This window comes from Sus scrofa, chromosome 1 (assembly GCF_000003025.6).
Source record: "Sus scrofa isolate TJ Tabasco breed Duroc chromosome 1, Sscrofa11.1, whole genome shotgun sequence".
Classification (NCBI taxonomy): Eukaryota; Metazoa; Chordata; class Mammalia; order Artiodactyla; family Suidae; genus Sus; species Sus scrofa.
The window spans coordinates 131,162,834-131,176,816 of NC_010443.5; positions in this window are offsets into that span (position 1 = coordinate 131,162,834).

Genomic DNA, 13,983 nt, shown 5'->3' on the forward strand with positions numbered 1-13,983 from the left:
ACGTGGGCTGTAGGTTCCTCTGGCTTCCATTTCACTTCGATACCCTGCTGAGCTCCACACCAGGTTCTCCTTCTGTCTGAGAAATACTCTTGGAATTTGAAGGCATCAAAGATACGCCAGGTCAGGCAGGGTGTGGACAGCATTGGGAGAACAGGCTGCATCTTGGGACAACCTGATCAGGCTCCTGTGGTGCTTGATTGGGGCTGAAGAAGGATCTTTCTTGTTTCATGAATAAGTAAAGGATCTGGGTGACATGAGACCCTCCGGGTTCAAGGCAGATGCCTCATAGTCTTCCAAGGGGAATTTAACACTGAGTGATTAAAAATGAATGTCAGGGAATTCCCGTTGTGGCTCAGCAGGTTAAGAACCTGACACAGTGGAGTTCCCGTTGTGGCACAGTGGTTAACGAATCCGACTAGGAACCATGAGGTTGCGGGTTCGATCCCTGCCCTTGCTCAGTGGGTTAACGATCCGGCGTTGCCGTGAGCTGTGGTGTAGGTTGCAGACGTGGCTCAGATCCCGAGTTGCTGTGGCTCTGGCATAGGCCGGTGGCTATGGCTCCGATTTGACCCCTAGCCTGGGAACTTCCATATGCCGCAGGAGCGGGCCTAGAACTAGCAAAAAGACAAAAAAAAAAAAAAAAAAAAAAAAAAAGAACCGGACACAGTGTCCATGAGGATGTAGGTTCAATCCCTGGCTTTGCTTAGTGGGTTAAGGAACTGGTGTTGCTGCAAGCTTCAGCGGAGGTCGCAGATGTGGCTGGAATCCAGCGTTGCTGTGGCTGTGGCATAGGCCAGCAGCTGCAGCTCTGATTTGACCCAGCCTGGGAACTTCATATGCCCTAGGTGTGGCCCTAAAAAGGAAAAATAATTTTTAAAAAGAGGAATGGTTTTGTTGTTGTTGTTGTTATTTTAAATGAACTTCAGGCTCAGGCTTTTAGTGTCTGTTCCCTCCACCTAAGGGGAGAGGGCAGGATGTTCCATACCCTCCAGCTCAACTTCAGGTTAGGGAGAGGCTCTGTTTTCTCTCGTTTTTCTCATCTTGTAGGGCAGACTTTGGAGGAGTGGGCATAAGATGGGTATTGTAGGGCCTCTTCCACAATCTGCATTAGTAAATTTATTAATTTTAAAGATTGAATCTTCTTCTCTTCTCTTTAATACAAGACTCTCTTGAGACGTATAGTCCTAAACCCCAGATGTACATTTGAATAACTCAGGGAGTTTTACACAATTCTAAGGCCTGGACCCCATCCCTAGATATTCCAGTTGGTCTGAGGGGAGCATCATCTTGGGATTTTTTTACACTCCCCAGGTAATTCTAACATGCAATCAACAGTGAAAACCAAATCACCTGAAGAGTTTATTAAAACACAGTTTGCTGGGCCCCACCCTCTGAGTTTCTGAGTCAGTTCATCTGAGAAGGAGATCAAGAATTTGCATTTCTAACAAGTTCCAGGTGATGCTGCTGCTGCTGGGACCAGCGACCACACTTTGAAAACCGCTGTTCTAGAGCGACTCTTAAGGTGAAAGCAACTGTGAATAATAATAACTACTACCACTTGTTGAGACCTAACTGTCACTTAACACTTTGGTGTGAAGCATTTTACATATTATAGTTTCATTTATTCCTATAGTAGTTATATCCTATATAATGATTTTTAGGTACACGATATGCCGTTTTTATAATGCTACAGTTATTTTGTATGTGCTAGGTTTGACTTCCTAACTAGAACATGCACCTTCTGAAAAGAGGGTCTGTGTTTTTTTCCATTCTTCTTCTGGACTTTCTTTCCCTAGACTATGGTTGTCACCCAGTGCTGAACACATAGTAATAGCTATGATTTGCTGAGCATCTACTATGTACCAAAGCACTCTACTAGATATTTTGTATAATTTATTGCAATATTTACTCCCAACAACCACCTGAGGAGGGTGCTATAATTATCTCCATCTGAAGGTGATGTAACTAAGTTCAGAGAGTTTAATTTACTAGTCACAAGTCACAAGTAGGTGCCAACGCTGGAATTTGAATCCCCATTTGTCTGACTCCAAAGCCTTGTTCTTACCCTGCTATTTTGTCTTCGGAACTGAGTCACAGCATTATCTCTGACCACCTAATCTTCAAGGAATACTGGCTGCCGTTTTGACAGTCCTTGGGCATGACTGGAGTGGGGAAGAGGTAGGGTGGAGGTCTTGATGACTTCTGGGATGCTGGCTAGAAGGACAGGAGGGCACTAACCAAGACTCCCTGGCGCCTGCAGCTTTTATTTCCCCCAGCTACAATACTTGGCACATAGTTGGTGCACAATAAGTATTTACTTAGTAGAATAGCACTGATGCTCTCTACCCTATATTATGGTATTTGCTACATAGTACAAAGTTTGTGTAAATGTCCTCTATTCCTTCTTCTGTAAATTATACTGCCTCAAAAGACTAGCAAACCCACAGTAGTGACACACAGAAAGGATTATACATGAAGTGGAACTTGTAAAGTTGCTAAGTTGGTTTAATATGTAAAATCAATCAATATAGTACCAATATCAATAAAATAAAAAAGGACGAAAATCACATGAACATCTCAATAGAAACAAAAAAGCATTTGGCAAAATCTTAAAAATTTTCATGATAAAGGCACTCTGTAAGCTAGGAATAAAAAGGAACTTCCTCAACTTTATAAAGCCCATCTACAAAAACTGCACAGCTAACACCATACTTAATAGCAAAAGACTAAAAGCTTTTGCCCTAAGATCGGGAACAAGACAAGGATGTTTACTCGTCACTTCTATACAACATTTTATCAGAGATTCTAGCCAGGGCAATTAGGCAAGAAAAATAAATAAAACGCATACATATTGGAAGGGAAAAAGTAAGATTATCCCCATTCACAGATGATCTGATCTGTACTTAGAAAAGCCTGAGGAGTTCCTGTCGTGGTGCAGCGGTTAACAAATCCAACTAGGAACCATGAGGTTGCAGGTTCGATCCCTGCCCTTGCTCAGTGGGTTAACGATCCGGCGTTGCCGTGAGCTGTGGTGTAGGTTGCAGATGTAGCTCGGATCCCGTGTTGCTGTGGCTCTGGCGTAGGCTGGACGCTACAGCTCTGATTTGACCCCTAGCCTGGGAACCTCCATATGTCGTGTCAGCAGCCCAAGAAAAGGCAAAAAGACAAAAAAAAAAAAAAAAAAGAAAAGCCTGAATCCTCAAAAAAGGAAAAAAACAAATAAACAAACAAAAACTATTGGACTATTAGATGAATTCAGTATGACTGTAAAATACAAGATCAATATAAAAAAATTAATTGTATTTCAATGCACTAGCAATGAACAATATGAAAGTAAAATTAAGGAAATAATTGTAGAGAGTTCTCTGGTGGCCCAGTGGGTTAAGGATCCAGCATTGTCACTGCTGTGGTTCAGGGTTCACTGCTGTGGCACAGGTTTGATCCCTGTCCCTGGAACTTCTGCATGCTGCAGGTGTGGCCAAGGGTGTGAGGAAAAAAAAGAAAGAAAACAATTGTATTTATAGCAACACCAAAAAGAATAAAATACTTAGGAAAAATTTTTTTTCTTAAAAAATGTGCAGGAGTTCCTGTCATGGCTCAGTGGTTAACAAATCCGACTAGGAACCATGAGGTTGCAGGTTCGATCCCTGGCCTTGTTCAGTGGGTTAAGGAGCCGTGAGCTGTGGTGTGGGTCACAGATGCGGTTCGGATCCCTCGTTGCTGTGGCTGTGGTGTAGGCCAGTGGCTATAGCTCCAATTGGACCCCAAGCCTGGGAGCCTCCATATGCCGTGGGCACGGCCCTAGAAAGAGGCAAAAAGACCAAAAAAAAAAAAAAAAAAGTGCAAAATGTGTACATGGAAAACTATAAGACATTGCTGAAGGAAATTGAAGAAGATCTAAATGAATAGAAAGATATCCCATATCCCATGTTCATGAATTGGGAGACTAATATTATTAAAATGGCAATACTGCCTATTTGATTTACAGATCAATGCAATCCCCAGTCAAAATCCCAGATAGCTCTTTGGCAGAAATTGATAAGCATGGGAGTTCTCTTGTGATTGTATGTGATATATCCATGCAATGAACTATTATTCAGCCATCAAAAAGAATAAAGCATAGGAGTTCTCTTATGGTGTAGTGGGTTAAAGATCCCTGGCCTGGGAACTACCACATACTGTGGGAATGGCCAAAGAAAGAAAGAAAGAAAGAAACTGCAAGTGTAGCCTGAAATTCACATGGAAATGCAAGGGACCAAGAATATCCAAATGCTCTTGAAAAACAGGAAGAAAGTTGGAGGCCTCATACTTCCTAATTTCAAAAGTTACTATACAGCAACAGTAATCAAGATAGTGTTTTACTGGAATAAAAGACAGATATAGAATTGAGAGTTAAGAAGTAAACCCTCTCATAGATGGTCCACTGTTTTCAACACGGCTGCCAAGACCATTCAATGAGGGAAAGAATAGTCTTTTCAACAAATGGTGTTGGGACCACTGGATATCCACAGACAAAAGAATGAACTAAAACCTCTTTTTATACTAAGTACAAAAATAAGCTAAAATTGAGCCTAGGCCTAGATGTAAGTGCTAAAACTATGAAACTCTTAGAAGAAAACAAATGAGTAAGTCATTGTAACCTTCAGTTAAGTAACGGTTCTTAGATATGACATCAAAAGCATAAGTGACATAGAAAGACTAGACAAGGATTGGAAGTTTGGGATTAGCAGATGCAAACTATTATATATAGGGTGGATAAACAACAGGGTCCTACTATACAGCACAGGGAACTATATTCAATATCCTTTGATAAACCATAATGGAAAAGAATATGGAAATATATCACTTTCCTGTACAGCAGAAATTAACACAACATTGTAAATCAACTATACTTCAACAGAGTTAAAAAAAGAAAGTCTAGACAAATTGAACTACATCAAAATAAAAAACATTTGTGCTGCAAATGACATCAAGGAAAGAAGTAAAAAGACAATAGGACAAAAGAAAATATATACAAATCATGTATCTGATAAGGGATTGTGTCTAAGATACGTAAAGAATCCTTACAACTCAAAAATTTAAAAATTTGCATAACCCAATTTAAAAATGGGCAAGGAGTTCCCGTCATGGCTCAGTGGTTAACGAATCTGACTAGGAACCATGAGGTTGCAGGTTCGATCCCTGGCCTTGCTCAGTGGGTTAGGGATCCGGTGTTGCCGAGAGCTGTGGTGTAGGTTGCAGATGCGGCTCAGATCCCTGTGTTGCTGTGGCTGTGCCGTAGGCCGGCGACTACAGCTCCAATTAGACCCCTAGCCTGGGAACCTCCATATGCTGCGGGTGCGGCCCAAGAAATGGCAAAAAAGACAAAAAAAAAAAAAAAAAAAAAAAAAAGGGCAAAAGATTTGAATAAATGTTTCTCCAAGGGAGATATGCAAATGGTCACTAAACCCATGAAAAAGACACTTTAACAGTATGCCATTGCTTAAATGCAAATCAAACCCCAAATGATTCTTTAAAAGTTTAAATATAGGAGTTCCCGTCGTGGCGCAGTGGTTAACGAATCGGACTAGGAACCATGAGGTTGCAGGTTCCATCCCTGCCCTTGCTCAGTGGGTTAACGATCCGGCGTTGCCGTGAGCTGTGGTGTAGGTTGCAGACGAGGCTCGGATCCTGCGTTGCTGTGGCTCTGGCGTAGGCCGGTGGCTACAGCTCCGATTCAACCCCTAGCCTGGGAACCTCCATATGCCGTGGGAGCGGCCCAAGAAATAGCAACAACAACAACAACAACAACAACAGAAGACAAAAAAAAAAAAAAAAGTTTAAATATAAAGTTACCACTTTACCCAGCAATTGCACTCCAAGTATATACTCAAAAGAATGGAAAACAAGTATTCAAACAAAAATTTGTACATGAATGTTCATAATAGGCAAAAGGTAGAAACAATGCAAATGTCCATCAACTGATGAACAGATAAACAAAATGTGAAATACCTATGCAATGGAATTCAGCCATTAAAAGGAATGAAGGGAAGTTCTTATTATGGCTCAGAGGAAACAAACCCAACTAGTATCCACTCAGTGGGCCAAGGATCTGGCATTGCCCTGAGCTGTGCCATAAATCCAAACACAGTTTGGATCCCACGCTGTTGTGGCTGTGGTGTAGGCTGACAACTGCAGCTGATTCGACCCCTAGCCTGGGAACTTCCATGTGCCATACTTGCGGCCCTAAAACAAACAAACAAACAAAGAATGAGGTACAGGAATTGCCTTTTGGTGCAGTAGGATAAAGATCTAGGGTTGTCACTGTGGTGGTTCGGGTTGCTGCTGTGGTATGGGTTCGATCCCTGGCCTGGGCATTTCCACATGCCATGAGCAAGGCCAAAAAGAAAGAAAGAAAAAAGGAATGAGGTACTGATACATGCTACAACGTGGATGAATCTTGAAAAGATTAAATGAAAGAAGCTGGTTACAAAAGACAACATTATATATGATTCCATTTATATGAAATATCCAGAATAGGCAAATCTATAGAGATAGAAAGTAGATTAGTGGTTACTTGGTTACTTAGGCTGGGGAGTGATTGCTAATGGGGATGGGATTTCTTTTTGGGATGATGAAAATGTTCTAAAATTAAAATTGTGATGATGGTTATACAACTCTGTAAATATATAAAAACCATTAGATTGTATACTTTAAGTGCATGAATTTTATGGTGGGTGGATTATACCTCAATTTTAATTGTTTTTTTTTTTTTTTATTTTCCCACTGTACAGCAAGGGGGTCAGGTTATCCTTACATGTATACATTACAATTACAGTTTTTCCCCCACCCTTTGTTCTGTTGCAACATGAGTATCTAGACAAAGTTCTCAATGCTACTCAGCAGGATCTCCTTGTAAATCTATTCTAAGTTGTGTTTGATAAGCCCAAGCTCCCGATCCCTCCCACTCCCTCCCCCTCCCATCAGGCAGCCACAAGTCTCTTCTCCAAGTCCATGATTTTCTTTTCTGAGGAGATGTTCATTTGTGCTGGATATTAGATTCCAGTTATAAGTGATATCATATGGTATTTGTCTTTGTCTTTCTGGCTCATTTCACTCAGGATGAGATTCTCTAGTTCCATCCATGTTGCTGCAAATGGCATTATGTCATTCTTTTTTATGGCTGAGTAGTATTCCATTGTTATACCTCAATTTTATCTCAATAGAGACTATACAGGCAAGCAGTGGAAAGGTAGGCAGGAAATGTATCTTCTACTTCATGGCCTAATACTCCATATAGTTTGAAGCATATAGTACATATTCAATAAACACTTAATGTAAAGGAGATAAGTTTCCTTGCAGAGAAGAAGTAATAATGATTTACTTTAAACCTGTTGGGATGTGTAGAAATAGGAAGAGCCTTCCCCACCATTGCCAAAGAATCAAAAAAGATTAAATAAAACATATTTGATGTTTGAATTCCCCCAAACATGATTAAATTACATTTTAAAAATCACATTTCAAAGATAATCAAAGACAATGACATCGACTTTAAGTACAAAGAAATAAAATACAGAAGGTCTCTGCCTACAGGGAATATTTGAAAGATAAACATGTAAGCAAAAACTTCCTTCCTGCAGACAAGGAAACTGGTACACTCCAGGAATGCTTTCTAAACCCAAGATTGTTTCATTTTCCTCCCTTCTGAAGGCTTACCTAGTCCAAAGGCACAGTGAAGGTCATAGTCTGTGACCATGTCTTAGAACTGAACTAGGTGGAGAAGTAGTTTCTCCCTCGAGTCAATAAGAATTTATGCCAGGGGCTTAACACAGAGGTCGATCTTATATGTTTTATACTGTGTGAGGAATTAGGATTGAAAAAATGATTCTACTCTGAAGTGTCTGGGAATTTTTTATTTTTTTTCTCCAGTTGTGAAAACCAGGACTGATCTCAATGCTTAGTTTCTTCATCACAAGCTTACACAGTCTCAGATGATGCTTGGATGTCCATGAAATCTGTAATAGGTTCCATAACCTGGTTTGATCTGGGGGAAGAGTCAAGAGTCCTTGGATTCCTTCTTCCTTCCCAGGAGGTTTTCACATCTAGAATAGGTTTAATGACCCCAAATCCCCTGAAATGGCCCTACCATTACCCAATTTCACACTGCAGTCTGACATTTCTTTAAACAAAGTAAACCAGTGTTGGTAATTCAAGGCAGGGCTGGTCCTAAAACAACAATTTGATGTTTACTCAAATCACTGACTTCGGTGTCCTAACCCTTTCAAGAAGTAAGTCAAGATGCTTATGATACAAAGAGAATCTGGGCGGGGGGGGCGCCGGGGGTCCACATGATGGTTCCTGGGTTAGCATAGCTATCTCTCTGGGAGAAGAGGCAGTAATAACCCCACTCATAGAGCCACTTAAAATGCCATTTAGACTCAGGCAAACCATTTGCAAATGGGGATGATCACGTTAAAAGAAGCAGTCTCTTGCCTTTTCCATTCCTCCTCTGAGAGGGACCAGCATCTTCAAACTGGACACATCTCAGTGGCCTACCTGAGGACTTTGACAGATGCATATTAGATATATGGTGAAGAGTATCTTGAAGTGAATAAACAGAATGTGTATTTCAACATTGCTGTATTTTCTGCTTAATCTTTAATGACCAGTTGTGAACATAATTAAATAATATGTGAGCAGCAGTAAAATGACATAAAATAAAATACAGATAAATCTTAAAAAGGCAGCACACATCCTCCAGGTGGATGACTTCTACTCAAATATTGAGCATTTTATGAGCCCACGAAAGGCTGACTGCTGTTGCTCTGGCCCAAGGGGCGGGGGCGGGGGGGGGGGGGGGGCAGAGAATGGCGGCAAATGCAGGAGGAAAGCAGCATAGGAGGAGAGATTAAGGAGACAGACTGCCGCCTCGGGCAGAGGGAGAAGGAAGTTGGCAGAGAGGGAAAGGAAGTCCAGGATGGGCGGAAGAGGAACTTCAGGGGCAAGGATCTATCCTCGTTTCCAGAAGATCCCATGACGATGTAAGGTGGGAAGCAATGACTTCTGCCTATCTAATGGGCCTGAGACACCATGCCAGAGACATCCTGGCTGTGTTGGTGGGCTCTTCAGCCCCTTCTGCTGGTGGCCCAGACAAGTGGACTCTCCTCCTTGAAAGGCAGATACGAGGTAATGGTGGCTCAGGGGACTTGTCTCCTGCCTCCAACAGGACTTCTTTGAGTCACAGGATCCCTGATTGGTCCTTGGCTGGGAAAGTCCCTTCAGCCTGACCGCCCCTCCCCCACCCGGCAGCATTCAGAAAAAGGATGAGGGGCTCCTGTTGCTACCATACAAATCCCATTCAAGCGACAGCCCGCAGTCCCTTGCCCGGACATGCATGCTAGCCTGAACCCACAGGGCCAGCGCACGAGTAGAAGATAAGGAGGTGTGCTTAAATGTGCGCCAGGATAGAAGCAGGAACTGAAAATGTGCCCCAGAGCCGGTGCTGGACCGCTTCCTGCGGGTGATGCAATCGCTTCTGCCGCAGGTGGCGGCGGCGGTGGGAGTGTTTGCAACTGAGAGAGGCTGGAATTTACCTCACCAGGCCGCCTCAGGCTTGGCCTTCCTGTTCTGAGGCACCGGGGACAGTGCGTTATTGAGGGGGAAGGGGAGTGAATCTTGCCTGTGGGGAGGGGCTGGGTGTGCCTTTAAAGCCGCAGACGTAGGGGATGTGAGCACTGGCTTTCAAGCCAGGCAGATGTGGCCTTAAATCGTGGTTCTGTTGCCTGTCTGGTGAAATGCCCAATGAAGGTAAAATGGCACTGCTGGTAATAGATACCTCTTGAGGTTGTTTAGGATTAAATGAACTGTCTTTTGGTGGGTGCCTGGCATCCAGTAGGTGCTCACAGGTTGAGGGTTGTTTTGATGACAGCCCAGAGACTTCAGGCAGGATTGAGATAAGAGGCTGGCTGGTGTTGCCCCTAAGTCCCAACCCCTGCTAGCCTGCCTGTTTACGCACGTTATGCCCCCTCCGAATCTGTAGGGGCAAGGATGCAAATGTACATGTTAGAAGGTCACTTGTTGATGGCAGAGCTGGGAACTGAACATCTAGTCTAGAGCTTTTTTTTTTTTTTTTTTTTTTTTTGTCTTTTTAGGGCTGCACCTGTGGCATGTGGAGGTTCCCAGGCCAGGGGTCCAGTCGGAGCTGTAGCTGCTGGCCTACACCACAGCCACAGCAACGTGGGATTCAAGCCCTGTCTTCGACCTACACTGCAGCTCAAGGCAATGCCGGATCCCTGACCCACTGAGTGAGGCCAGAGATCGAACCTGCATCCTCATGGATACTAGTTGGGTTAGTTACTGCTGAGCCACAGTGGGAACGCCTGGAGCTCTTTCCCCTCAACCTGATGATGGGTGGGCTTTGGGAGCAGGGAAGTGGGGCATCAGGCATTTCCAAGATGTTTTGTGCAAGCAAAGGCAAGACCAATTCTGGGGATGCTTGTCCTCCCCCTGGAAGACCCAGTTTCCCTTAGCTGGAGCAGTTTCAGGTCTTCCTACCAAACTGTCCTCCTATTCCTGGTTTCACTTTGAGTTTGTGTGTAGGTGTGCATAAGAGGGTTTGTGTTTGGGAAGAAAGGGTGCAGGTATGCTCAAGGATTCATACCACGCCCGCAGGGGGGTTATAGCTGCACCTCCAGCCCTTGGTTTGGAGCCTGGCACATGGCAGGTGCTCCATAAATGCTTGAACTCACAGCTGGGTGATTGAGCTCCTGGCTCATTGTCAGACACTGGTCCTCTCCCACCCAGGGCAATAGGAGCTGAGGGGGTTGACTGGGAAACAGCTGATCCAACTCACTTCTCAGCCCAGGTCCTCTTGAACACAGAACCAAAACCTGGGAGGCTTTAAGCCCAGAAAGGATAGGACCCCAGCTTTTCTTGGTAGCAGTTTTCCTTGATAGCAGTCCATCATGCTCTGGTCTCAACTGGAAATTTCTGAGATGTCCTTGCCAATCCCAAGGAGGGGAATGTACTGATGTACCCTTGCCCAGGAATGAGGCTGCATCCTGGGGGAAGCAGAGCAAAGCCAAGCCAACTTCTTTCCCATGGGCTGGGCATGCTGAGTCCTAGTCTGGGCAAGAGGTGAGGATACTTCCTGTGAGCTATGCCTATAGTTTTCCTGTAAATTTGTCTCCACAGACTTAGTAAGTTCCATCATGTATCAAGCCTGGAGGAAGGTGGTCTGAGGGTACCAAGATGTTGGTGGTATCACCCTTGTCTCCCAGGAGGAGGCTGTGCTGGTGAGGCCAGTCATTTTGAGCAGCCAAGACAATGTAGATAGGTCATTTATGGAAAATCTTCCACTGCAGCTTTTTCCCCACTGCTCAGGCATAGAACTACTTTTATTTTCTAAATGTGGAGATGTCTATTCACTCACTCATTCAACAAATATTTTTTTGAGTATTACCCAAAATAAAGCTATGTGCTGAGTGTCATAATGCATGTGATCCCGAACTTCGCCTAATCTCTTAGGTTCCACTGGGCATTGGCTCCGAAGCTCAGTCTCTGCATCTCCCTTTAAATCCAACTCTCTGAATTCCCGAGATTTTCTCTTTAGCACCTGCTTTTTCTGTTTGCATGCCACTCTCCAGTGATTGGCAAGGAATGAGTTCACTGACTAGGAAATCAAGTCTCTTCACTTGCTTACTCAGTTAGCAGAAGGCAATCTGACTGTTCTGGTAGATGTGCCCCCCTCCACACACACACACACACACACACACACACACACACACACACACACACTCAGAAGAGAGGGATTGTTCCTTTGTGGACCGATGGAATGATGCACAGAGAGATAAATTCATTCTGTTAGAGCAGGTCCACAAGGGAAGGACAGCAAGCCTTCTAGGTTCCTGGTCTTTCTTACCTGTGTGATCCCTCATTGAGGGAGTTAAAAGGCAAGGGGGTCGAGCATTAAGGCCTCTCCCCGCCCAAGACCCCCACCTTACCCATAAATCAGTTTCCAATCTAACCCCACCCTGGGAGTTGAGTTACAAACCTCAGTAACCCCAGGGCGGCCTGCCTGGTAATTCCTATTATTCAGCTGTCAGCTGGTTTTTTAAAAACCTCCCTTCCCAGTGATCCAGTTACTGGAGTTTTAGAGCCCATTCCTTGTCTCAGAGAGAAACCCTATAGCCAGGTGATACAATGGAGAGGGCTCCTGGCCGCTTTTTGCAGGGAGGTGGGTTTTCTCTTTTGCTGAAAGCAACCTCCTTAACTCTTTGCTTTCCCTCCCAGACTGTCAGGGGAGACCTGTGTCCCTCTCAGGCCTCCAGCCAATGCCTTTCAGAGTAACTTTGCTTTTCTCTGGGTCAAGTTTTGCCTCCTAGAGGCAGCATCAGTGAGCAGAGGGAAAAAACAAACTTGGCAAGGAATGGGAAAGTGAGAGAAAAGATTCTTCAAAGTAACAGGTGCTGTGGCTGCAGGGTTCATTTCCTCTGAGTCCAGTCACAAGTCCAGGGTGCCTGGGTTCCTAGGGTGCTGCTGTTGGTCAGGGGGCTCCGAGCCCAAATCTCCAGCCCAGCAGGTCCTGTGCTGGCAGGAGAGAGAGGGCACAGGGGGAGGAGTCTGCTTTGACAGTGATGAGAATTGGGGAGTGAGGCTTCTGACCTCCCTGACCCCTTTATCCCTGACAGTCTTTTCTGGTCCCTCCAGCTTAGAAGGCTGGGCCCCTGCTGCCTGACCTTGGTGGCTGAGAGCGCAGGAGGCCGAGCCACAGGGTGTCCAGAATGAGCCCCAGAAAAGAAACTGTTGGAAGCTACAGAGCCACCAACCCCACATAAAAATGTTTGTGTGAACCCACAAACACCATTTAGCCAGTTTTAGGGGTTCACAGAGCCTAAAGCTGAGGAGGCCCTGGAGAGTCTGGCAAATACGTGGATCCTAAGGTTAAAATCCTTTTCTAGCAGCTTCCTTGCCTTGTGGACACAGTTCTACCTTGCAGAAGTTGTGATGAAGCCGACACAGTTTTAGCAGCTTGGGCGGGTCAGAGAATTAGGATGACCCGTGCTGTTGGCCTGTACTGTTCTAGTGGACAAGCTTGGAGCTGGTTTGTCCTTCATTTCTACTCCTGACTCTAAGTGATGCCCATAGGCCCAACTGAGATATGGGCCCAGGAGGAGAAGACCTTAAGAAGGATGAAAGAAAGGAGGAGTTGATCTGTGCATGGCAAAGTTGGTGAGGGCTCCTCAGTGCCCTGCATGGAACCTGGGCTTGGGCTCCTCACATGCCCACATATGGCATGAGCGCTAGGTCACTGGAGCAGCTCTGACCTCTCCCTCTTGGCAGAACCTCCTGGTAAAATAGCATTCCTCTTTTGGCTCCAGCACCTCTTCCTGGACATCTGTCAATTTCTGGGGGGACATGGCTGATGGTCAAGGTTGAATTTCCCCACTTTCCCTCTTCCCTCTTCTCCATCCTTTGGGGACAGTGTTTTCCTGTTTTAGCAACCACAGCCCTCGCTATACCTGGTCTGCTCTCTTTCAGGTACCCTTTGAGGGAGCTAGGGAAAGAATGGGTAGGAAAAGGGTACAAGGAAACTTCAGCTCCTCTGGGCTAACACTCCAGAGAGAGAGCTTGGTGGGCAGAGCACCGCCAGTCCCCACTGTCCCCTGGGTCAGGCCCTATCATCAATCACCTAATCTGTTGCAGGGACTGGCTCCCTCTTACTGATTTCTGGCCTCTTTATTTATCTTTCCTAAAATCCAGACTTGGTCAAGTCACCCATCTCCTATGAAATCTTTGCTGACTCCCCTTTGCCTCCAGAATAAAGTGCAGATTCCCCAGCCTGCCATTCCAGGGACTGCTCTGTAACATGATCTGAACCTCTCTGCCCATGCCCATCCTTCCTAAACCACCCCCACCTCACCCCCCAACCCTTGCCACCCGTGTGCACCCAATGATCCTGGATCCTGCCCTCCTGTCTGTCCTTGCTCCCTGGACAAGTTCTCA